This window comes from Struthio camelus, chromosome Z (assembly GCF_040807025.1).
Source record: "Struthio camelus isolate bStrCam1 chromosome Z, bStrCam1.hap1, whole genome shotgun sequence".
Lineage (NCBI taxonomy): Eukaryota > Metazoa > Chordata > Aves > Struthioniformes > Struthionidae > Struthio > Struthio camelus.
In genome coordinates, this window is record NC_090982.1 from 35,711,328 (window position 1) to 35,735,373 (window position 24,046).

At 41.6% G+C, this 24,046-nt stretch overlaps 1 protein-coding gene across 9 annotated transcripts in view; it reads right to left on the minus strand.

The window, feature by feature from the left end:
* LOC104150285 (semaphorin-4D) overlaps positions 1–24,046 on the minus strand; it is an 89,523-nt gene that overhangs the window by 27,251 nt on the left and 38,226 nt on the right. For 5 of the 9 annotated variants that reach the window (XM_068926553.1, XM_068926558.1, XM_068926556.1 and 2 more), the window contains exon 2: positions 15,751–15,846. The exons of the other annotated variants lie outside the window; for them this stretch is intronic. The gene's annotated coding sequence lies outside the window, so the exon portion shown is untranslated. The remainder of the gene's footprint in view (positions 1–15,750; positions 15,847–24,046) is intronic. 9 annotated transcript variants of the gene reach the window in all.

Sequence of the window (24,046 nt, forward strand, 5' to 3'; positions counted from 1 at the left end):
GGAGTAGCTGCTCTCTCCCCGTACAAGGCAAAACGGATCCACACCCTCCTGGCCTAAGCCTGCCACTTTGGCCCAGATCCTCAAGCACAGTAGGCATTCACACCCCCCTCCTCTTTACGACTGCCCTTTACTCTCCCCCTTGGGTTTTTATTTCTTGCAGTCCGCCCCCTGTTCTGTGCTGAGGCTCGCATCTCTACTTCCTCCCCCAAAACTTGTCCATCCCTTGTCCTCCCCAATAGGCTTGTTATTGGTGCTCTGCACCAGCCCCCAGCCTGCCACCCCAAGGCCCTACATCTCCATTCCTCACGCATCCACACCTCCGTCTTCTCATTTCTCTTTCGCTTTCCTTGGCAGCTGCAAAGGCAACGCTGATAATACAAAGTTCGGCTAATGTGTGACATCCCTCCACCTGCACCACTCACATTTCAGACCCTCATAAGACAGACAAGCTGTTTTCGTATTGCTTTGAAAGACATTATTTGAGGCCAACACTGTGTTGGTGCTATTCCATCACTTCGTGGTTTCTACAGTATAGTACGACATGCTACAATATAGCAGCAAGGACAGCATACCATTCGTACTGAGAAACTCCTGATGCTTCGCAGACAACAAATTTACACCGTATGACGGTCCACACTACCTACAGGAACAATACGGAGCGTTCACGCAAAAAAGGTCTACAGTGTTTTAAACACTTTCAGACCTGCTTTAGCCACAGTGATCTAAAATACAGGCAACAGAAAGTACTGAGCTGCCACCAAAGGCACTGGGACACTGAAATGAGATATAGAAACACTGCGGGAGATGACTAGTGTGGCCCTAGACAGCACAAAGATGTCAGTACTCCAAATCATCTGCCAGGACAGTAAGCGTTTCCATTTTTGACCAAGAAAATATACAACTGACTTACATTACTGTGCCTTTCACAACCACATCAAGACCCTTGAGCTTTTAATTCTAAGAATTCATTGCGCTTTCAAATAAAGGAAAATAAAATGGGAAAATAACACGTCCAAAGGAGTACACAGCTACATTATTACAAGTGATACAAGCTCTGATAAGATTACAACACAACTGATCGTCTTCCTCTGGACTAGAAGGAAGATCTTCACATGTTTATACTTCCCTGCGTTTGCATGAAATTACTTTCACATCATGCAACTTTTGAAGCCAACCAAACTAAATCTGGACCTCAAAGTAAACCTTACTTGACTGGAAGGCATTCTCCCCTTCAGCCATGAGCATAAAACCGCTGAAGATTTTCCAGAGACTTTACCATGACATTTTTAAATAAAATATTTTAATTACGTGTTTGTAAAAATTTTAAGTTACTGCCATTAGGGATATGAAGGCCAATAGGTAGAGAGAGGCAAATTTTCAAGCAAACTGCTTCCTCTGGCAGAAAAGGAGGGGTTGAATTATTCATTTGTCAGAGGGAATAAATTGTAAGCTTTCCCAAAATAACTTTCTTCAAAGGCTTTCCAAAGCTTTGACAGCAGAGAGATCTACTTCCAAGTTTATTGATGCCCATTTGATAACAAAAATTGGAAGGATTTATTCATTTCAAAAAAAAAAAAAGACAAAAAAATCCCCCCTGAACTCCCACTGTGTAATTTTTCTCAAATCTGACTTTTTCCAGTTTGCTCAAAGTTTTTGTTTTCAAAAATAGGAAAAGTGAGCAACGCTTATATTTCAAGCAATCAAAATTATACAGTAAGAAACATACAATTTACCTTTGACAACAGAGCTTTATTTACATTTTTCATTTATTTCAGACTCATAAGGACAGGCTGGAAATAATCCTTTGTTTTAGTCCTCATCCTTTTACAACCTCAAGTATGTTGCCATTTTTATACTTCTCATGAAGAGCAGGATTTTTAAAAGAATTTTTTTTTTAAACTATACAGTACAATAACACTTATTTTTCACTGAGGTAAACTAAAACCTCAAACCAGCAGAACAATAGCCCTTAACGATTGTTCAATATCATTGGAAAGCATGGGATTGTTTATATTTCAGATTATATTCTAAAGTCGCCAAGTGCTCACAACTTAGATGAAATTTTTTGAAGATAACTTGATGTGGTCTTTACCTGCACCACAGTGTTTGCTGGAGGACGTGTGCTAGTAGTGCTGGAGAAGGAGGAAAATTCTGAGCAAAGTTAAATTCTCAGTTGCAAGCTCTGCCTAAAATCTTTAGGCTGAAACCTTCTGCGGAGACAGAAATTGAGTATTTTCCTGACCCTGCATGATAAATACACCGTTAAGTAGTACTCACGAAACTAACACTTGATTCAGGGCAGGGGCTATTTCCTAACTGGAACGGAACACTTAAAGAGATACTTGCTTCCTCATTTTTCAAAAAGCCCACATTCCTTTTCGTTTTATTACTGCCATGCCGGAAAAAGCAAAGACTACAATAAGGCAAACAGATTAACCCCCCCCCTAATTTTCTAATTATTGAGTTGATTGTTAGGAATATTCTGTTAGCCTTCAACTCCAGAGAGCAACAGGAAAGAGTAAGAGAGTTTGCTTCTGTTTGTTGAAGAAAAATTCTGGCCTTGGACAGCTCAGCATTCGAGCTAGCAGAACGAAACTAGACAGAAAACGTCAATGTAAAACTACATGGCTGAGCAGGGAGATCCATGCACAGCTGCAATGCTGGCACCACCTTCTGCTAACCTGGATGTCAAGCTGTCTCAGAGCCAGAATTCAAGAGCCACCCAAGAGAGGAAAGGGTCTTAAGACACTTCCGCCTCAGTGGGCCCTACCACATACTGAACTCAAGTTATGACAGGGGCAGCGCTGCAGTTAAGAACTGTTTAAACGACTGAGAAAGAGAGTCTCTGAAATTCCCAGTCCACCTTCCCCTACCACCTGAACATACTTGCATAGTAGAGAATAATGGTCAGCTTTTTCCTCGTGGGGGCTCATAAGCCTGAGGAGGTCATTCAGAATTATTTGAAGATGCTTACTGGCATTTAAAGACAAATACTCTCAAAAGTACCTCTATTTGTTTTAGCAACAAGCGCACGTCTAACACAGCTACTGAAAATCCCACTGCAATAGCAGGGCAGGAATAAGTCACATTATACAGTGCCTGTCACTTCTTGGCATCTCCCACGGACTTCTGGAATTGGAGAATCGTCAGAAATCCTCCTTTTCTGCAAAGGGATAAGGAATGGAGTTTGACATACGTTACCACACAAACCTGAAGTGCAGTTTTGATATGGAAATTTAAAGAAAACCTCCCACAGCGTTTGGCTTTTATTTCCCAGAGCCTCAGCAGAGTGATTGCTTCTGATAGAAACTAGAGCTGATATATTTTTATCAAATGAGTCAAGGTTTTGGTGTTGCTACTTAAAGTGAAAAACTATTAAGGAGTCCTGCTAAAAGGCATATACACCAGTCATTTTCAAATTTGATTTGTTCCCTCTATCCGAAGCTGGCCCGTAACTACTCCACCTATAATTATTTAGTGTTTGTGTTACAGCAGCACCAGTAGATCCTGGTAAGAATTTGGGACCTTTTTCAGTCTGGGTGCTGAACGTGCAAATGTTCAGAGAGTTTAGACACTGGCCAATCCCATGAAATAATTAGGTTATCAAATCTATACAAAGTAATTCCAAAATACTCTACGCAGCTGAATGGTTGTACTACGCATAAGCTTAGAACAAGAATTTCTGAATACTTAGGATAAAACCTAGCGTGTATTTACATATTTATCTTTGGTATAATCAAAGACAACGGTAGGCCCCGCTGAAGCAATCACGACAGGGCAGAGGAGGCATTTATTGTAACATCATTTCAGGTAATTTAGCACAAAATAGTTTGTAATGTCCATCCACTTGATTTTAGAAGGGTACGGACTACTTGCAGGGTAGTACTTTTAAATGCAAGTCACCGCTGATCAAATCTAGACTCAAATCTCAGCCCAAATCTCAAATTTCACCAGAGTCAACATTAAGAGAGTTCCATTAGATTTAAATGGGAAGAGAACGCACCTGAAAATTTCCACTCTACATCCTAAGACTTAATTTCTCATCCAAGGGATTATAGTGAAAGGCTGACAAGACAGCAGGCCCCAAAACAAACAGACCAGACACATAATTATGAGAAACTGAACTCAATAGTCCAGGTCTCCGAGGAAAAAGAGGCTGCACAGTGTCTTTTCAGGCTATTCTCTCTGCCCTGCTCTTCAATACAGCCCATTTTGTGGCTGCCAGTAAATTAGCGGTCTCAAATAAGCACATCAAGTCTACTTTTGCTACAGAAAAATTTCTTTTCTCCACAATTCAAGATGTTTTAGGTTAGGGAGAGAGGAATTTTTCTACGACTTTCCCCGTGACGCTTTTTGGACTTGACACCCCGTGGAAATCTGTTGCCTATGTTATTACACACTGGATATTTTTCACAAGCACTGGAAGGACATAAGCAGCTTATTTTTGCTGCAGAAACAATCGTGTGCCTTTCATTTTGATTGAGAAAACAGAACAGGCAAACAGTGACTCATCCTGCAAATAGGAAGCTCTCTATAAACTAGCTTACACTGTAGCATCTCTATGGCTGTAGCTACTTCATATTTAAGTGGAAAGTTAAAATTCGTAAATATTGCTACTGCCATATTATTAACTAGAATTTTCAGATCCTAGATTGCTTCTTTACTGCTCATTGCTTATAGAGTAAACATTCATTTAAGCGTCCAGTTTAACTCTAGGCACATTAAAAGGAGGGGGGGGGGGGGGGAGAAAAAAAAGTCTCTTTCACCTCTACTGGGAGATGACTTCTCCTAGTCTGTGGACTGTACAAGCACTGTCATTATAGTAAAGCACTCACATTAAACAAACAGGTACACTGCAGGTGTCAAACTGCTCAAGCAAGCTCAAGCAAGCTGATGGCAAACCTTGCAGCAAATTAACCGACCAGCAGATTTCAGCAGCTCCTAAACATGGTCTATCGTGGCGTTTTCCTTAGCCCAAGACACAAGGGCTGGATAGAGCCATTCAGATCACAGAAGTACGAGCGCAAGTACATGGAAACCTTCTAACACCAAGAAATGAAACTGCAGCAGAAAAGCTTAGCAACAGTTTTACTGAGAAAAAATGAAGCCATACAAGATGCGGTAGCTGCAGCTGAGCTCAAAAAGTCATCTCCTAAAAAGTGTTTCATTTCTCTTTGGGACTTCCTCTTGCGAAGGGACAAGGGCGAAACTGCCTCCAACTAAGCATCTGTGGGTTTTGTGTTTTTTTTGTTTGTTTGTTTGTTTGGTTTTTTTGAAAAGCCCACAGATTGAGGGCCTGGTCAGAGGACAGCTGAGCACAGATGAAGGTCAGTTCGTAGCGCACGTAGACACTTCTCCTTTGATCTTGTCTCTACTGGCTGCCTGTCTGGGCAAGGCCAGTAGTCACCCTAGACAAACGAATAATGAGTCACAGCTTGCCAAAAGCTATGACACCATTGCACATGGCAGGGAAGTAGGGCTTGAATGGGAAATTAATGTTCAGGCAAATACTGAGTTCTCAGGCACCCTCCAGGTTCTCCTGTTGACCTAAATCTCTCAGATCATCCTTTAAAACAGGCATTGCAAGACCTTCCTAAAAACCTTAACCACTGTCAGGTCCTTAAGAGAGTAAAAATCCTGTTTCAGTGTAAACCTGGGGAAGAAAAACTGTTTCTTCTGGTAATAACTGCTTGAGCTTGGCAGGGGGAAGGCCAACGAACAACAAAAAAGTTACACTATGAAAAGCTCATTATTTTGACAACTGTGACTAAGTCGTCAAAAGATCAAAAGAAAACACCTACTGGATTATAAATGAAAGACAGCCTGGAATATATTATGCAGGATAACATGATAGTCACCTTAAGGAAACTCTACATGAAAGAGCAGTAGTCTTTCATATATTTTATATATGTACGCATAGATATATATTTATTTTTAGAATTTTCTTCTAATCTGTCAAACTCCAATACACATTAACCTAACCCAAGTACTTCTGACTGCCAAGGACTACTTGGCTTTAAAAAAAAAATATAACTGCACTACACTTCATTCTTTGTATCAATTATCTGAAGCATTTCTTTAACTCCTTATTCAAGCACATACCCGCTGTAACAAAGTCCTAGAGATTCTAAATGGGGGGGGGGGGGGGGTGAATAGAAGAAGGCTCATAAGCAAGTTTAAAACATACGCAGAAAATTTTATAGATCATGAGGTGACAGAGACAGATTTTAAGTTTGGAAATGTTCGCATTATTACATCATTCACCCATCTTCCCAAAATAGAATTTCCAGATCAATACCTTGATGATTACCAGCAGACATGCATCTGCTACTTATACTTCCAGTCAGCCACAACCTACGTGTGGGCTAGTTTTCTTAGAAAGACTATTTTAAACATGCCTACAGAAGCCATGGGTTAAGCATACAAATAACTATGAATAACTAAACCCGCATAACGCTCTCCACAGACGACGGGCTGAAGACATTCTCGTGAATAGGCTGTATGATTTTTGAGTTCTAACACATAACAATTTTTGAAAAGGCAGCTTACGGCTACAAAATTTAAGAATTGTTATACCTACTACCAGCATTTTATTTTAGCAATTGGGCATTTGACATTTCAAAATAATTGCTGGTTACTGAAGCAATTTCTGTAGTTCTGGCCCTTTCGAGGGACTAGTCAGCTCGATGATACCTACTAATCACTTGTGCAAGAAGAGGTTGCACAGGGCAAGAAAAGGAGATAAGACTGTTGAGTAACAAACACACTACAAGATTTGCAGAGCAAAGCCAGAAATGTTCCCCCCCTCCTTTCCCACTTGTGAAACTTCCCTTTACATAAACACATTTCATTTCAAACAACCAGTCCTGGCCTAACGCCCCCCGCCTCCCAACTTTTTTTGAAAGATCACATTAAGGGAAAGATACATTTGCCTTATGCCTTTCTGACTTCATGTGAATTAGTGCAGAAGAGCCCTACGGTAGACGAAGTTTTGTACCAAAGTAAAAAACCTTGCATCTCAGCCAATCATTTTAATTTACTTCAAATAAGACCACCATCTTCAGCTTTCAATTCCCCAGTCACCCTGACGCTTCTCAAACCTTACAAGCGTCCTCAAAGAGGCTACTGTGGAGAGGAGGAGTCCAGCCATGCTATGAATCCCTATAGCATTTGAGTGACAAACTATGAATAGGGAGGTCGGGTCAGCTATTGCTGCTCTCTGAAAATGGGGTTCCTCCACTTTTAAGGATATTAAGAGAAACTGTATTTAAGCAACCTAACTTCCTCAGTAGCAGGCTGGAGTGTCTGTCATACTGTGTAGGTAACCCTGAGCTTCTTAAAGAAAGGATTTATTTCCTACTTTCCTGCATTATAGTATTATATAAATATCAACGTAAGATCCACAGAGCGCTAGAGAGAAGAAAGGAGGAAACAACAACTGCACAAAGAAAATAGCAAATACCAGCAGTCTGGCTTCAGAGTCAACTTTCTAAACCACCGCTTTATAGGCATGTAAAATTTATGAGCACTTACAGTGGGGTACAGGTTTATTAGGGAAGTAGATGCTCTTTCAGAAGCAATTTCAGAATATTTTATGTGGTCAATCAACTAGGTACTCTTGAAAGAGCAGAGATCATTAGGAGTATCCCCACATTCAATACATCTTTGCCTCAGTAAGGTCAATACAGAGAAGACAATCGCCTTGCCTCTCCCCATGTATGTGCCATCCCTTATTAATCTACAAGGTCTCCTTCTTCCTTTCTAAGGAGGAAAAAAAAAAAAGAAAAAGAAAAGTAATCCAGACAATGTTTTGATGGTGCTAAAATTTGAACAAGGAGAAACAGAAGAGCCTCCAATTCTTACTTTAAGTATTCAGTGAAAGAAGATTAGAAAAGTTTAAACACTGCCTAAAGTTTTGCTTAATGTTCTTCAACAGAGTGAACAAACTGCATTGCAAGAAAATCAGAGAGGGGTGGGCAAATAAATACATAAATAAAAGGAAGTCTGCACTACAAGCTTTGCTTCGCAGACATGTCTTATCCAAAAGACTACCAGCTGCCAATTATGTGGAAACGCTTCACAACATTAAAGAGAGGAGTGAATGAGTGCCATTCATTTGCATATTCACTATGACAAAACAGCAACCCAGAAAAGCTAAAATCAGCATGCTGTAACGCATCATCTAGTTTTTCAATACCTTTGATCTCATCTCCTTTTGTCCTTTTTCAAATATTTATTGCTCCAATATTCCAATATTCCCTTTTTGACTTCCTCTACCTCTTTACACAGCATGCACTTACCACTGTTTATAGGGGATAGTTTAATTATATTCACTTCAAGATTCTCATTCGAGCATCAAGATTGCAAAAAACCCCAGTATCACTTCACAGAGGTTCCATATTTAACATTTTTCAACCTCATCTTAACCTTTCTCCCTGTCTTGCCTTGACAAACGTATGGCTACCTTCCAAAAACGAAGGCAAGGAGAAGACACGGGAGTGATTCTATAATACTTAAAAACAGAGTATTTTATGATCATGATGAGGTAGAAAAACTCTATTCTTTAGTAACAGATTCAAGGCTTGCAAACTAGTACAGCAAATTATGCCAGGGCTGATAGGTAGGTACCAGACCTTTAAAGTTTCTTGGCTCTCACAGGAGGCAGATACACAAGCCACCTTCCCCACAGAACAGGAGGGTTTGAGTATCAAAGCAGCCTAAGCCAGTCTGCCTGCTCAAAACACCCTCCCAATAACCCTATGCATACCCATGCCCACCGTGAACAGCACGCATCACTCGGGAGAAGCTACAGCGAGAAGGTAAAAAGGCAGAGAGAGTTCTTGAAACACGTCTGAAAACTGAATCACTGCCTTGTTTTTTTTTCCCTGAAAGTGAATTAGCTGTAGGTGGAGAAGGAAGAAAAGGAGGAGTAACTTTTATCTCAGCACGCAAGATAAACACAGTATTTCTGCAATCAGCACAGCAAAACTTTTTACAGCTTCCTAAAGAAAAGCTTCGACACTTCCCAGAATGTACCTGTCTACCCCAAGTAAAGGATTCTGCACTGAAAAAAAAAGGCAACTTCAAGAACTCACTTACCCTGATTGTATAAAGCAGCACGGCTTCCCTGAGGGAGCTGGCCTAGGTTACTGAAGAAGGGAGCTTGACCCAAGTTATTCAAAACAGAGGAGAAATAACAAAAACAAAACCTTACTGTGTTGAACTATATGAAATTCAGGAGTTGAACCTTGCAGCGGTATTCACTATTAAAAACATGATTAAAACTCACAGGTGGAATTTACCCAATTTTTGTAAAAACAAAACAAAAGCTTTCATGTCCACAAAACCAAAAAGCTATAAAAGAGGATTTCCTTAAGCTTTGCGAGTTACGTAAGGACATCTCTGACTTACGAAGACAGGTGAAATTTATTGTGCTTCTGGATATCCCCATCTCATTGATCATGTACTACTTCTCACTGTAACACACGCACACGCTTTTAAAACTATTTTCCTCTCTCTCGCGTCCAGCTGCACAAGGTCAGACATCTAACGAGAATGTCAGACTGAGACATCATGTTGCGTTGAAAGCAAGCATGTTTAATGGCAAAACAACCAGGAAGGACCACAGGATTTTTGAAAATTGTACACTCCTGAATTCCATTGCATTACATTCATAATTTCACTTGACACAAAAGAACTGTGACATTTAATTGGTAAATGAATTCGCAACAGTAATTTGAATTTTCAGTTCTAGGTGTGAACAGAGCACTAAGTAGCTGCCAATGATGTTTAACCCTCCGTGCCATTTGGCCGCTTCTGCCCACTACACACAGCTAGGTCTGCATTTGAAATGAGTCATGCTGGCTAAACAAGAAACGCTGTACAATTTTCTCTCCATCAGGCACGAACATATGCTGAAGGAGGGACGGGAGAGCCCTCCTTTGAAATGCCAGCTCTGTTTTGTTAAATTAAAGTCCATTTGTTCTGCAACTACAGAAAGAGCCGCTTCTCAAGTGCTGTCAATTCTCTCTTTCACAAATATGAGTGGAAGCCAGTGATCCCACGCAGCGCGCCTTCTGCTTGGTAAGCTCCCTTTCCTGCAACTAGTTTCAATGCTCCCCTTTGCATATAAAGGGGCAGAGGCAGGGGTTTCCAAGAGAGGCGTCAAGTCCTTGTTCCCCATCAACCAGTCACGGGACTGAAGTTGCACAGGGATCTTTCCCACATTAAAGCCAGTGGAGTTTCTGCATTTATTTCCACTAAGAATCCGCCCCAAAAGATTAACAAAACAATTAACAAAGCACAACTGATAATAACTTTTAATTTCCCGCTAGTCTGCTCATCCCCATATGAATGGAAGAAATATAGAAATATCTTGTTTTCACACCTTCCCTTCTTTGATATCTGGCCCTTGGATATAAGGTTTCAAATCTTATCTTCAGATACAGGATCAATAGCCTCAAGCAGCAACGCAATTTCTCCTGCATTGACACCACCCTGACCAGACATGCTTGGCTCTCACACGCAGCCTATCCAAAAGTCACTGCCCTTTTGCCTATAGTGTTCCACTTTTAGGTATTTCACTACTTCAGTGCTCGGTAACAGACCAGACAGTTTAAAGAAAACCTTTCCGTAAAAACACTAGCAAACAGCAAACTGTCCTCAAAACTCTCTGTGGGTACAGCCTGTCACCCGCTCCTCTATCCATATCCTCATCCACTTGTGAATACCACATTTAAGCTTTGCAGGTCCTAGAAAGCAAGCACAGACCCGTAAGAAAAACGCACAAACATTTTAGTTTTAAGACATGTTACAAATTCAGGAATCCAGCAAGGTGAGCAGCTTAAAAGCCATCCGCTGCTCCCAAGACAGGGCTGGAGGAAACGAGGATGAACGCTCTTCCTCCTTACAGCTGCAAGGAGCTCTGGCAAGAGCTCCAGGCACACATCCAGCTGACTAAAGCCAGAAGCCGGGTACCAAGAGAAGCAGTCCAACCAAGCTGCTGCCACAGACCCCTCACCCGTTCCCTGGCCCCAGCCTCCCCCACCAACACAAACATGGGGGAAAGCAGGCTGCAGAGCTCCCGCAGGTGAAAACCAGCTTTGGAAAGCTGGTGGGTTAGTTTAAATCCACCCACAATGCCTCTTTCAGCAGCAGGGCTAGCTTAGATCAGATTACATGCACGCAAAAGAGCAGCTTTAGGAGAGCTTCAGCACGTCTGAGCCTTCCTTGGAAATACGGAGTGGGAACTGCTTCACCTTCTCTAAACCCTCCCATCTCACCTCAGAGCTCAAATAAGAAAAACCAAGCAGGAGTTCAGGGCTCCTGACCTGCAGAAAAAAGTGCTGAAGGCATCAGGTTGCGCGGGATCAGGCCCGCGACCCAAGTGTGGCAGGAGCTCTCCTCTCCGAGGCTGCCCGGCAGCCAGCCGGCAAAGCGAGCGCCGGCCTCCTGACAGCTCTCTGCAGCACTGCTTGCTAGAAGAGATCTTGAAAGGAAAAAAAGTTAGAAAACTACCCGAGGGCAGGGCTCTGTCTCCTACCGTAAACACTGCCCTTTTCCTGCTGCGGCATCATTATGAAAACAATTCGCTTTATTCTGTCAGCGATGAGTAACAAATTACAATTCCTTCTCGTCAGCTAAACTCTGGCCACAAGGGTGCTGCTTCCACAGTCACTTGCGTGTTCAAGATATTCGGTCTCCTCTGAAGGGCTGGCAAGTGCACCGACGGTGGGACAACTGCATGCCCCAACCAGCCCCACACAAATCAGGACATGTGAGGTCTAGGGGTAGAAATCAGAACTCGCACCACACTGCAAAGGTCATTTTAAATACCTGAGATCTTGACAGGCGATTAGTCCCCAGTAGCAGACTGCAACCCATGTTTTCTTGGCAGGCACCAGAACGCAGCAACCAGAACGCAGCAAGAATAGGTTTAAGAAATCATCGTTGCTCCATAACAAAATCACCTAAAGCAAAGAGCTTCAGTGATAAGCACTTAAAAAGGTTTGTTTTTTTCCTGTGTTTAAGGTAACATTAACTCCAGGAAATTTAGCTTTTTTCATGCTAAAACCTCTGCAGCAACACTGGCCATTTTTCGACGCCGAAAAGTAACCCAAGCTTACTCTTGAAAGAAGCTGACTGGGAAAAAGCCACTAGTACTTTCCACAGATAGCATGGACCCAGATTTTCCTAATTATGATTAGATAATTACAGTGCTGCTCACTAAGCTTAACTACTGTTTAAACTAACTGGCTAGGGACACTGCACACTTCCACAACATATACAATTCAGTGATACCTACGAGCAACTACAAAAGCTTGTGCAGGATAGAAACTCGTTTAACACAGGTTATTTCATCGTAAGGTTTAGTTAGCAGCAACTGCGCTAGCAACGGCTAGCGATGACTCAGCCAGAGGCTGAATAACTAACCTTGAGTTTGGGAGAACTCACATAAATACCGTGATTTCTTCCGTGTTACTGCATTCACTCTGTTACGTTGTGATGTATCAACCAGACCTACTCCTACCTCCATGTAAGCCTTGTGCTGATATTAACAACGCAAAGGTCACTTTGACCTTTAACTAATAACTAGATAGCAGTTTGTACCCATATTACCTCTTTCTGTATGTTTAAAAACACAGGTGCAGATCTTTCAGCATAAACACTTCAGATTTCACATCAAATTACGTGTGAGCATGTCAGCAACAGGATTAACAGGAGCTTTGCTCGCAGAACATTCTCATGAGCATTATTGGGATTTTAACTCCTGCCAAGCCTAAAATGAGCTTTTTCTTATGCCAAACGAAATATAGTGCAGAGAGTCATTATTACACTTGATGATTAACTTTTAAGGATCTGTTTGTGCCATCATTAAGGACATTATGAAAGGGAAGATGAGAGTCACATACTACAGAGGTTCCGTCTCAAAGTTTGTTGACAAAAAAGATAATTGCAGTAAGTGTCTAGTCCTTGAACGCTAACCAACAAAATAGCTTTTTAGTATTACAAAAAGCAGAACTGTGAAATTATATGAAAGCATTAATCAAAGGCGAGACAAAACGTATGTGCTTCCTTAAAGGTTTACAGCTCTACAATGAAATAAAAGTCTTTTTTAGCAGAAGCTGACCTCAAAAGGCAACAGTAGCCATCCGAATCTTATCTCAAATCAGAGATGGTTCTCTCCCCAACCCCCTCACAACTTTCATATTTCAAATGTCAAGACGGAAAAAATAGGTTATGCTCAGTCATATGTAAAAACTGAATCACCATCTAGATACATTTGTCAGAGAATTCAGTGGCACTTAATTTTTCACAAGTGTGAAAACAGATACTGTAGGGGTACTCAAGTGGTTAGCCGTTTCTATATAACCTGTTATATAGTGTTCTGTTTTCAACAGCTACAGGAATCACCATCAAAAGATATGAAAAAGAAAAGGAAAACATCTTGCACACAGCTAGGTGATTTTCTGTTGCATGTCCCCAAAACAGCCAGAGAAAAAAAAGACCTCAAGAATGTATCTTAATTGCATATATTACAATCATAATTCTGTGTCTCAGAACACCCTGCTAAAGTGCACTTAACTACATAAAGAAACGAACCTTAGGTCCCTTACACTTTGTCAAATAAACGGGCCATTTATATCAAAATTGCCATTCTGTATTAATTCAAATGAAAGTTTTCAGTTAAAGGGCCTCTGTGGATATATTCATTTCACACATCTGCGTTTCAACTGCTACACAGCTGATTTGCTGAAAGAGTTCCATCACTTCTTCTAGAATAAGGGCAGATTTCCAATTGCAAGTCAATGATTCTTACTAAGTAGTACTTTCCCTCTCACTCTCCCTCTAACGAACGTTTAACTGGAATTAGCAGCTTTATACTACAGCAAGAGTACATAACATCAAATGAAAACACTATCTGAATATTAAAGCTTAGGTAGGTCATCTTATTTATGAACAGACGAACTACAAACTTCTCACATTTGGGCTCTTCCTTTCAGTAAACTGTTGATCATAGCCTTTTAGAAGTCTAAGAAAAAAAATTTAAGTTGAAAAACATTGATCTTGAAATTTCCTAGAGGATGGGCAGACCCCAGCATAGAGAATTGAGGTCTACTACAGATCAACTTGCTATTGTTAAGTAGCTTTTGCAGATCTCTTACAAGTCATCCATGGTACCCAGGGGTATATAAGACCACAAGCTCAACACCGCTGTTCCAGATTAACAATCATTTATTAGCTGTTTTGCTACTCGTCTTCTACAGTTAAATAAAGACTACCACTTTTAGTTATTTTCATCACGATTTTTGTTCCACACCCGACTGTTTGTTGATGTTCCTTGCTTATTAAGATAAGATAGATTTTAAATAGCAAGCTTCATTTAAGCTCCCTTGTTCTTAAAGGCTGTGGACGTACTTCTATCACACAAGGATGCTTACCAACCTTAACAACAGATTCATCTTGCAGTAACACAAAAAGAAACTGCATTACAGCTTGCGTGCTATAGTCTAAGAAGTCTATTGCCAAGGTCAGCCAATTCTGCGTACCTCCAGGCACAACACAGTCTGCTCCTTACTGACCCTAAGACTTGAATTATTCCCTGTGATGAAGCCCAAAACAAACAGTTAATCCTCCAGAAGAGACAGAGGTATCAAGTATCTACACTCAAACAGCTTCTCCGTCTTTCTTATACAGGGGTATCGCACATTTTCCTGTTAATTCTTTTGAGCAATGGCACTTTAAAACTATCAAAACATGTTAACGTTTTTTAAATACTGACATGCTTTGAAAGACTGGTGGCACATCTGATGCTTAAGTGACAGCCAGCGGTCATGCAATTGCACTGCTGCTTACCCGCCTCTCCCCACCCCAGAACCTCTAGCAAAGCACTGTCACTCTGCAGGTTGTCTCTGATGATATGAGATGACATCACTCTTCAGCAGGAATAAATTCCTTGAGTACACATTTTTTGTTAGCCTGAAGTGAGGACTTCAACTGTTAACACTTACAAGAATTGTTTTAAATTAAACTTCAGCAAAATAATGTTATGTAGCAGAAGAAAGCTAACCCATTTGGTTTATTTTACTGCTGCTTTAAAACACATGAGAAGTTTCATCTTGTTGATGTATTTTCATCACACCACTACTGATACACAGGTAACCAAAGCTCTCCTATTTGCGAATGCCTCTCGGGATGTGGAGACAGGTTGTTCCACTATCCCTACTACAGGACTTGTTTGCAGGATCTCCTATGGGAGTCCCCACTGTCTTATATCAGTGAGGTTTCATAGCACACTTCCATAGGAAAGCCAGGGCATTTCTGAGAACACACGTCCCAAATACGGTGGGCTGGCTAACAACTTACCAGACCTCTCTGTGCGTCACAGGTCATTTCATCCAAGGCCCAGAATTTCTCAAAGGCATTTCTTTCCTCATGTTTTAGGTACATTTCCAGCTCTCAGAGACATATATTAGGATTAACTTTCCCTGATAAACGTCAGTGCAGCTGTCAATTCCACCCCAGGAGAAGGTGCAAACCCACTTAGCCTCCGAAGGACAAAACAACCGCAAAATCCGGAGAAGTCTACCATGCCTGTGGAAACAGCCACTCAGAGAGCACCGTCAGTTCTTGTGGTGTGCAATGGCTCCTGGCAAAAGCCAGGCTCTGGAAGCCAGGGGAAGTTTGATGATGAAAGCAAGAAAATTGTTGTGTTAATAGAACACAAGAGCAACCAAAAACTTTACATACCGGGAAGGCTTAAAGGCTTGAGCAGCTCCAGGAGAAAGGTGGCGAGTGCACTGCCTATTGAGAACCACAGCACTGTAATAAGGATATTCCTGTCACCTGTAAAAATTAGAATTTGTACCTTTCAGTGAAAGGGAAAAAAGATACCTAGAGCTATCAAAAACTACAGAGTTTGCCCCACTTTTAGCTTAGAATACCTCAATACTTACGTAACTTGCCAAATCATTTTCAGACATCCAAAGTCATTTCTAACATAAGCCATTCCAAAGTCTAAACACTGTATCCTACAAGACTCCAGAAAACCTGAGTATCTATTACAGATACAGTAACTGGTTCTCCCATACAACTGGAAATAAAATCTCAGATAGTAAGTTTGCAAAACAGAAAAACCATTCTATTTAATACTCTTTCTGGCCCTTTAACAGGCTTGCTCTCCATTATAAAGAAACAGGTACAACCTACTAAGTTCTCTCAAATACCCACTGCCTCCCTCCAAGCCTTCGTGAGCTGTCTCATGCTGACAGTCGCTCCTCAACCACCACAGAGCTCTTTCAGCTGCACAGAAAAACTCACGCCTGCTACAGGGCTTTGACGCTGTATTCCCAATATTTACTAACAAGGTTAGAAAACACTGCCCGTGTAGAGATTATAGTCTTATGCATATGAATACAGGGAGGTTGCAAAGACCGCTCGTTTTCACAGCCTCATTGTACTTGGCCTTGAACAGCTTACATCCAGAAACGATGCCGAATAGCACTGTGCCATGTATAAAAATATCACCGTAGCAGCAAGATCAAATTCTGTCACCACTTTACAGGAGTGGATATCATTTACTTTCTTCTCAATTAAATCTGTATAATATCCATTACTAACAGGAGCAGCTAAAGTGACAGGCTATCTGCTCCCCAAGCGGCTGCGGCCGAAACGGAGCCGACAGCCCTTTGCACCACCGTAAATAAACACTTCTCTGCGCATTGCTGATAAATGAGACGCAGGTGCAAGCGAGGGCACCGCTCCATCCCTTCCCCTCACTCCCACACTGCCAGATGCTGCCCGATGCCAGGTGAGCGACTCACTCTCACCACTACGCAGGGTCCTGTTTCATAATTTTGACGCGCGGATGAGTGATAAATTTTACAGCTGACAAGTAACAAGAATTACTCTCGCCCCGCCAGCTAACCACAGGCTATTCTGGGCCACCCGCGGCCATCAGCAGACAAAGATGCACAACTTTAAAGAAAAAAAAAAAAAGAGAGGTTTAAAAAAAAAAAAAAAAGCAAACACTGAAAGATCATACGACCTTTTGGACCACCCTCACTGCCTGGGTAAACGCAAGACAAAGACACACCAAAAAACTAGGGTTGGAGCATCTTTCTCAGGAGTGCCTTACAAAATAAAAAAGTCCTCAAATTCAAAGCTATTTCCCCAAATACCTTTACAATTAAGATTGCAATATCTTAAAATGACCCACCAAGGCAGACGAAGCAAACACTTCAAAGCGTTACTGCAACTGCCCAAACAAAACGACCAGAACACAAACCTTGTTTCAAGAATGAAAAAGCTCTTTAGAGCTCGAGGGTGCAGCAGAAGAACATTGGGCTGCTTCTTCTATCAGCTTGCTGAATTTATACAGAGAACACAGAATAAATATGCTTAGAGAGCTTATGCATACATCATTTTTAAACCTCGTTTTGTATAATGTAAGCTGTTCATAATCCTAAAGATGAAATTCTACTAGTTATACCCTGGAGACCACAGAAGATGGATCACCAGCAGAGGGAGGATAAGGCAAATTTACAGGCCTGTGAGTCAGGTACTGGTCAACTCTTGCAGTTTAGACAGCATCTAGGGCACAGAGCACAGATGTCAGTCCAGACTCTCGACCTGTGCAGTGACTGCTGCCCTTCTACTGAGATTTGAGGTAGCTGATGTAAAACTACCGCCATTTTCTGCCTAGACGGTAACTAACTCCTTGCTGATGAGCAGGACTTGCATGGGGAGAAAAAGTGCTGGGAGGAAGGAAGGAAAAGAACGTATGTGCAGCCTGGGTTCACGGTATCCCCACTGCTCCTTTGGTGGGGGCGATCCACAAGCTCTACCAACACCACTCTTCTTCAATTCCTTCCCATGAAGACAAAGGCCATCACTGCCATCCTCAAGTTCCCTTATAAAAGATCAAATTCCTGCATCCTACAGACAGTGCCACTTAATTTATTCAAAGCAAAGCATGAATTAAGAGTTCAGAGCTTTTCTTCACTAACATGAGGTCTAAAAACTAAGTCTACTATCTAGTACCAAAACCAAGGAACCCACAGTGTCACAAAACGCAGTGCAGCTCCATGCTGCTGCCAAGGAAGAGGTCCTGCTTTGCTCCCAACATGGGGCAGGACGGAGGGATCTCGTGGCTGCGGGAGCAATCACCTCTGCAAGCTCATTCAGTGGAAAACTATTCCAGGGAAACACAAAGACAGCAAATAAACTTTGATTCAGGACATCCTACAGTCACCTTAGCATTAAGATCTACTTCAAGGGCAGAAGCAGCAGCAGCACAGGAGATAGGGGAAGGGAGGAACAGGACAAAACGGGGCAATCACAGTCACCGAATTAGGCGCAAGGAGAAGCCATAACTTTGGCTACATCCTTGAGGGCCTGGCCTAACTCCCACCTCACTCCAGGGCCCCTTTCTGCTGCAGCACAAACAGCCACATGAAGCTGCTCGTACGTTTTATGAGCTTTTATGGTGACGAGGGGGCACTGAATTGCAGGACTCTACATAAAAGAGTACCGGTCTGTTTTTCCTTGCACTAGGTTAAGAAAGCTCTAAATATAAAGCTGACTAACTCCAACTGAGGATCATTTATACTCCGATCTGAGTGGAAATTTTATCTTTTTAATATACAGGCCAGACAATGTTACAAATTAGGTCCAAAGAAGTTCCTAATCTACCCAGGACAGAAAAGCACCATCAGCACTAGCAAAAGATGTTTTCAGATGTACTGTTTGGTTCAAACCAGTGCTGACTGGACACAAGAAGTGCCTGACTTGTGGTATGTGTGCAAACAGCTCTTCCTTTTTTCCCTTGTCTTTTACTTTTAAAAGTTTTGTATTTGGCAAAAGCTAAAAAGAGCAAGTGCAAGAGTTAACTATTTCCACTGGTTTAAACAATCAAAAAGAAACCCCAGTTTGCATGTGGTATTCCCATGAATATTCTGCATTCATGGGAAACAGGCAGAGTCAGAATAAGCAGAGCGAATTTATTTAATGATAACCACATTAAGCTGTTCATCTCTGTGGCAGAACGCCCCAGACTTTATAGCTAACATTTCACTATGTGAATGGGTAGAAACATTTGCTCACATAAGCTGGTTAAATGTGATTCAGCCCAGATGTCCGAGTGGCTTAACAGTCTTTGTTATGAGATGTTTGCAAAACATCAAAAAAGAATAACAGACACAAATACATGACAAAGTTCCTGTCCAGTGGACGTGCAGGGACTGGAGTCGAACAAGACTATTTTTGGTAACACATATCGCTAAAATCCCTTTATGTGCTACGGAACAGTAGTTGTGCAACGTTCAGTTCTTCTTCAAAGGCAAGGTAAAAAGCATACAATTTAGGCCCTAAAGGGAGCTGCTCACCGGACTCCTCTCTCTCTCTCTCTCTCTCCCCCCTTAGCCAGCACTGCCGCTCCTATCAGGAACAAGGAGATGGAGTAGAGAAATGAGCCATGAAAAATACTGCCAAACCAATCCAATATGTGTGGAAAAACACCAGATACGCCATTAAGTTCGAGGAGGGGAGGAGGGCTTCCACCTAAAGCCTTGAGACAGTCCCTCCAACTTGATAAAGTTGCACCAGGACAACCGATAAAGTTGTCAGAGATATCGGCAGGCACTAGTTAACCAGGGCCAGAATTATATTTACAGTAGGTCCATTCCCCCAATTCTACTGAAATACTAATACCGTCCAGCTCCTCTCAGTATCACATTGTTCCAGTGAACACACGCAACAGAAAATATTTTTAAAGTATGCATTATAGACATAAAATTTATCAGAAGAAGCTGGGGTAAAGGAATGGAGGGAAAACCTCAGGACAAGGCCAGTAACACACCAGTAACTCATCCTTCAAAACACAAGGTCATTTTCTTCTGTCCTCGTGGAACGTATTGATTCTAATTAGGCACAAAGTTTCCTGCAGCAACAGTAGTTAATGTTATGTCTGGTTCAAACCCCTTTCTGGAATGCAGGCATACATTACAGATTTACCCTTAAAAAGCAACTGGGGGAAAAATATGGATTTGCTCTATTCTACAAATACATATTTCTGCACGTATACGTGTGCATACTTCTGCAAACGGATCCGCAACTATTGTCATAAATAAATCTTCCCTTACACATCATGATCTCTAACAGCAATTCCCTCTCAATGTCACTGGCCCAGATGACCTGCTGGAAGCACTTTTAACCAACAACAGAATTGAAACCAGCCACGTAGCTTAACTAGAGCCCAAATCTTCTCCAGGAGAGAAGCATACACCAACAGCAAAGGCTCGGCACAGTTCAGACCTACCAGCGGCTCCAGCCCTCTCCTACTGCTAAGATGGGCTGATACCTAATTTGTGACGCCAAAGTATTTCACAGTCAGAAGAATCAATAAGCAATACCAAGAAACTCTACCACTACAGCAGGAAACTTGCTTTCCTGCTACTAGGTCTATTGCCTCCAAACGTAATAACATACATACACACACACATGCACATATACACACACACACACACCCCTCCTAAACTAAAAGTAAAGGAAGCACACAACCCTGGAAGGACTTAACAGGTAGAAACACTTTTCCACATCACTAACAACCTCCCATCTGCCAACACAGAATCCAGCTCAAAACTGCCCTCTTTACAACCCAACACTCAGTGCTGTTTTCAGCAGGCCTATTCAGCCTAAAAAAAGATAAGGTAACTTGTGAGTATTCGTCTGAACCAAACCTGAGTTTTGGTTTTTAACTTCCAAAGGGGGCGGGCAGAGGAAATTGAATATACGATACCTGGTTAAAGCTTAGATCCAAGCAAAGCATAAAAATGCTCACAATATTGATGCCTAACGTGATTGACCACACAAGAACACTGAACTTCTGAGCAACCAAACTCATTAAAATTCTTCTTCTACTAGATGTCTTTATGTGAATCTGGAGGAGTATTACAGACAACGAAAACCATCTTGTGGATATCACTACTCTTCTTCGCAAGTCATTTATAACTACATTGAGCTATAAATATAGCTTTCCTTAGTGTTCTCCAGAAAAAGCAAGAAAAAAAACCCACAAATTTTTCTGGCAAAGAACAGAACTATAGGAACTGTTCAGGGTTGAGGAGCAAAAAATAAAGCCACTATCAGAGTTCATTCCTCCCCCCCTTCTCAAGATTTACAACATGTACAGGAAGTGCGATGATGAAATAATCAGTCTTTTGTCCCCATGTGTACCTTCAGCTTACAGAACAGGGGCTCTACTCTTCTCCACCTCACATTTTTTGAGGTGGAACTGGACTAATTGTTTTATATAAAATGGTTATATAAATACTCTTGTTATCTGCCACACACTATGTGTAAAAATAGCGCGCTCTGGCCAATTTTCTTCCAAAAGCAGCCACCGCTCTCCTCGTTCCTAAAGAGAAGTTAACGAAGCCATCTGCTCGCTGTTCAGCGTATACTAAAAACATCCTGTATTCTTACTGTTCTCTTTTACAAGTCAAACCCTGGCTAGCATCCCAAAGCTACAATCTTTGCATACAGCAAAGCAAAAACCAGAAGGAAACACAACCGCAAATTTTGTGCTTATACATATGTGAAAATACTTCAATATCTTTGTGTGTATATATAGAGAGATATATATACACACACACACACACACATCTATCTCAATCATCGACCATATTTTTGGCAACTTTCATGTTTTAAAGAAATGAGATAATAAATTGCAATGTGCACGTAAAATTAGATCTTACGTTTCTTTAAGTAGTACTTAAGTATGTTATTTGGTATTTACTAAGCATGTTGATTCAAGGAAGCTATTTAACTGACCCCCAATTTAAAGATACCTCAGTGCTTTAGCGTCACATAAGCTTAATGAAGAAGTCAAGAACGTATATTTAGTTCTCCCTCCCCCCCCCCAAAAAAAACCCAAAACAACAACAACAACAACAACAACACTACCCAACCCATCTGTAAAATACCAACCAGGAGATGCAAATTTAAAACAACGGTTGTATGGACTATCCTAAAGGGCTACCGCATGACACAATTGGCTTATACCTCGGGTGGCCAACTTCAGCTGTTAGGGCACGGCCTGTCCTTTGTGGACGAAAGGGAGAGAAGGCTGCGAGAAGGGCATCCAGGTAAGAATGAACCCTGCGCTCAAGCTGCTCTCCTAAACAAAGCTGTTCCTTGTCCAGAGCAGGCTTACGTTACATATATTGACTTTAACACTTCCATACTTCTGGGTAGATCTCTCTAATATATTTTCTATTAGCATCCCTATGGCAGCCAACTGAAAACACAATTATCACGGAAACATACTGTACTACCGTACTAGGTCCACCTGGTAGTATTAATGAGTATAAAGGTGTTTTCCCAACTGAAAAATACACCCTTTTTTAAAAGCGTAAAATTCACACACGCAATGCAAGTGAAAATTGTATTTCTAAGAAAACTCTTTAATTCCCGAGTTACGTGTAGGGCTGCAGATTTTCTAGAGAGAGAAAACACGTTCATGACAGTACGTAACATAACGGAGCCTTCAATTTTGCCTGGTGCTTCCAAATCACTTCCCAATACAATTTAACCATTGTGTATAGCTACAAACAACACAACATCACCAAAACAAACAAACAAACAACAATACATCCCCCAAAATGACAAGAGGTATAATGGGGAGGGGCGGGGGGGGCAGAATTTCGTTTGTAGGGCAGCAGGCTCTTAAGACACCAACCAAAAGTCCAAGCCTGAATATACCATGCCTGTTTTCGGTTTTGTTGCTTTTCAGCGCAGGATTTTGAGAGACAAGAAGGGGAGAAAAATCCCCACTCCAAACTGCTTACTGTACGAGTCACTAAGACAATCTTATTCAAAATTTCACTAATAAGCAGCAGCACAGGTTAGTTACAGCAGTAGCACAGGATAGGCAGAATCAAGAGTAAAGCTGCTCTTAAGAATCCAGCAAGATAGAAGTGGGAGTGTGAACAGTTACTCTGCCTTTGCAGCATTAAAGCACAAAACCCCAGTTTTTGGGCTCACACTTAAACGTTCTGTCAAACAGCTTTTCTTTACAAAGCCAAGCTGCTTTCAACATTAAAAAAAAAAAAAAGACCAAAAGAAAAACCACACACAGAAAGTTATCTCAATCCACATTATTTCTCTCAGTGCTCTCCATAATAACAACCAGTCCTTGTTTTGTATTCACAGAAAAGAGTGCATTCCAAATTTGGCCTTTTTGCATTCACAGAGCAACAAAAGCGAGGCTCTCGTTTCTGGATTTTGTAGCAGGGAAGCAGAGGCAGATATGACACTGCAGTGGTTTAAGACATCATTTTATATCCACTGCCAGGACTCTCCAAAAGCAAGCGTGCTGCGACAGCGATGGGTGCAACCACCCCATCTGAAAGAGCGTCTGGCTCTCAGAGAAAGGTCCCAAACTAGGCCAAGGCTACCAACTGCGCCTTATTAACCTAAAGTTTAACTTTCGTGAGAAGTCAGTTCTCCAGTTGCAAAGGGTGCCATTTCCACATTCTGCTGATCTTAAAAGCCCAAAACAGGAGGTTCATGAAAACTAAAGCAGGAGACGCCAATAGGGTGCCGCTGGTGTTGAAGATGCACAGCATTCCCTATCCGGGGAAGCAAAGCATCATATCATTCAGAGGAAAATGCTGTAAGCAGGATATTCGTTACACCTGCTGCTTTACAACACACACACCCCTCTCTTCCTCCACACTGGCTTCCACTATTAATATGGCAAAAAGAAACATTGCTTTCCCCCCAACACCACCTCTTTAAACCAGGATTACAGCACAGACGCATACTGCTACTTGTCCTAACACTTCTGAGGCCTGAGACAATTTGGAAAGCATCATGCTGGGTTATGTAAGAGCAAGTTAAGCAAAGCCAGTTTTCCAGGCTAGAATCACATCTGTGTATGCAATATAATTTTTTTTTCCCTTATTGTCTCATGTCTGACCAGTATTATCAAGGATTAAAGAGGTCATAAATTAAAAAGCAACCGTCTGAAGTTTGTTCAGCAAGG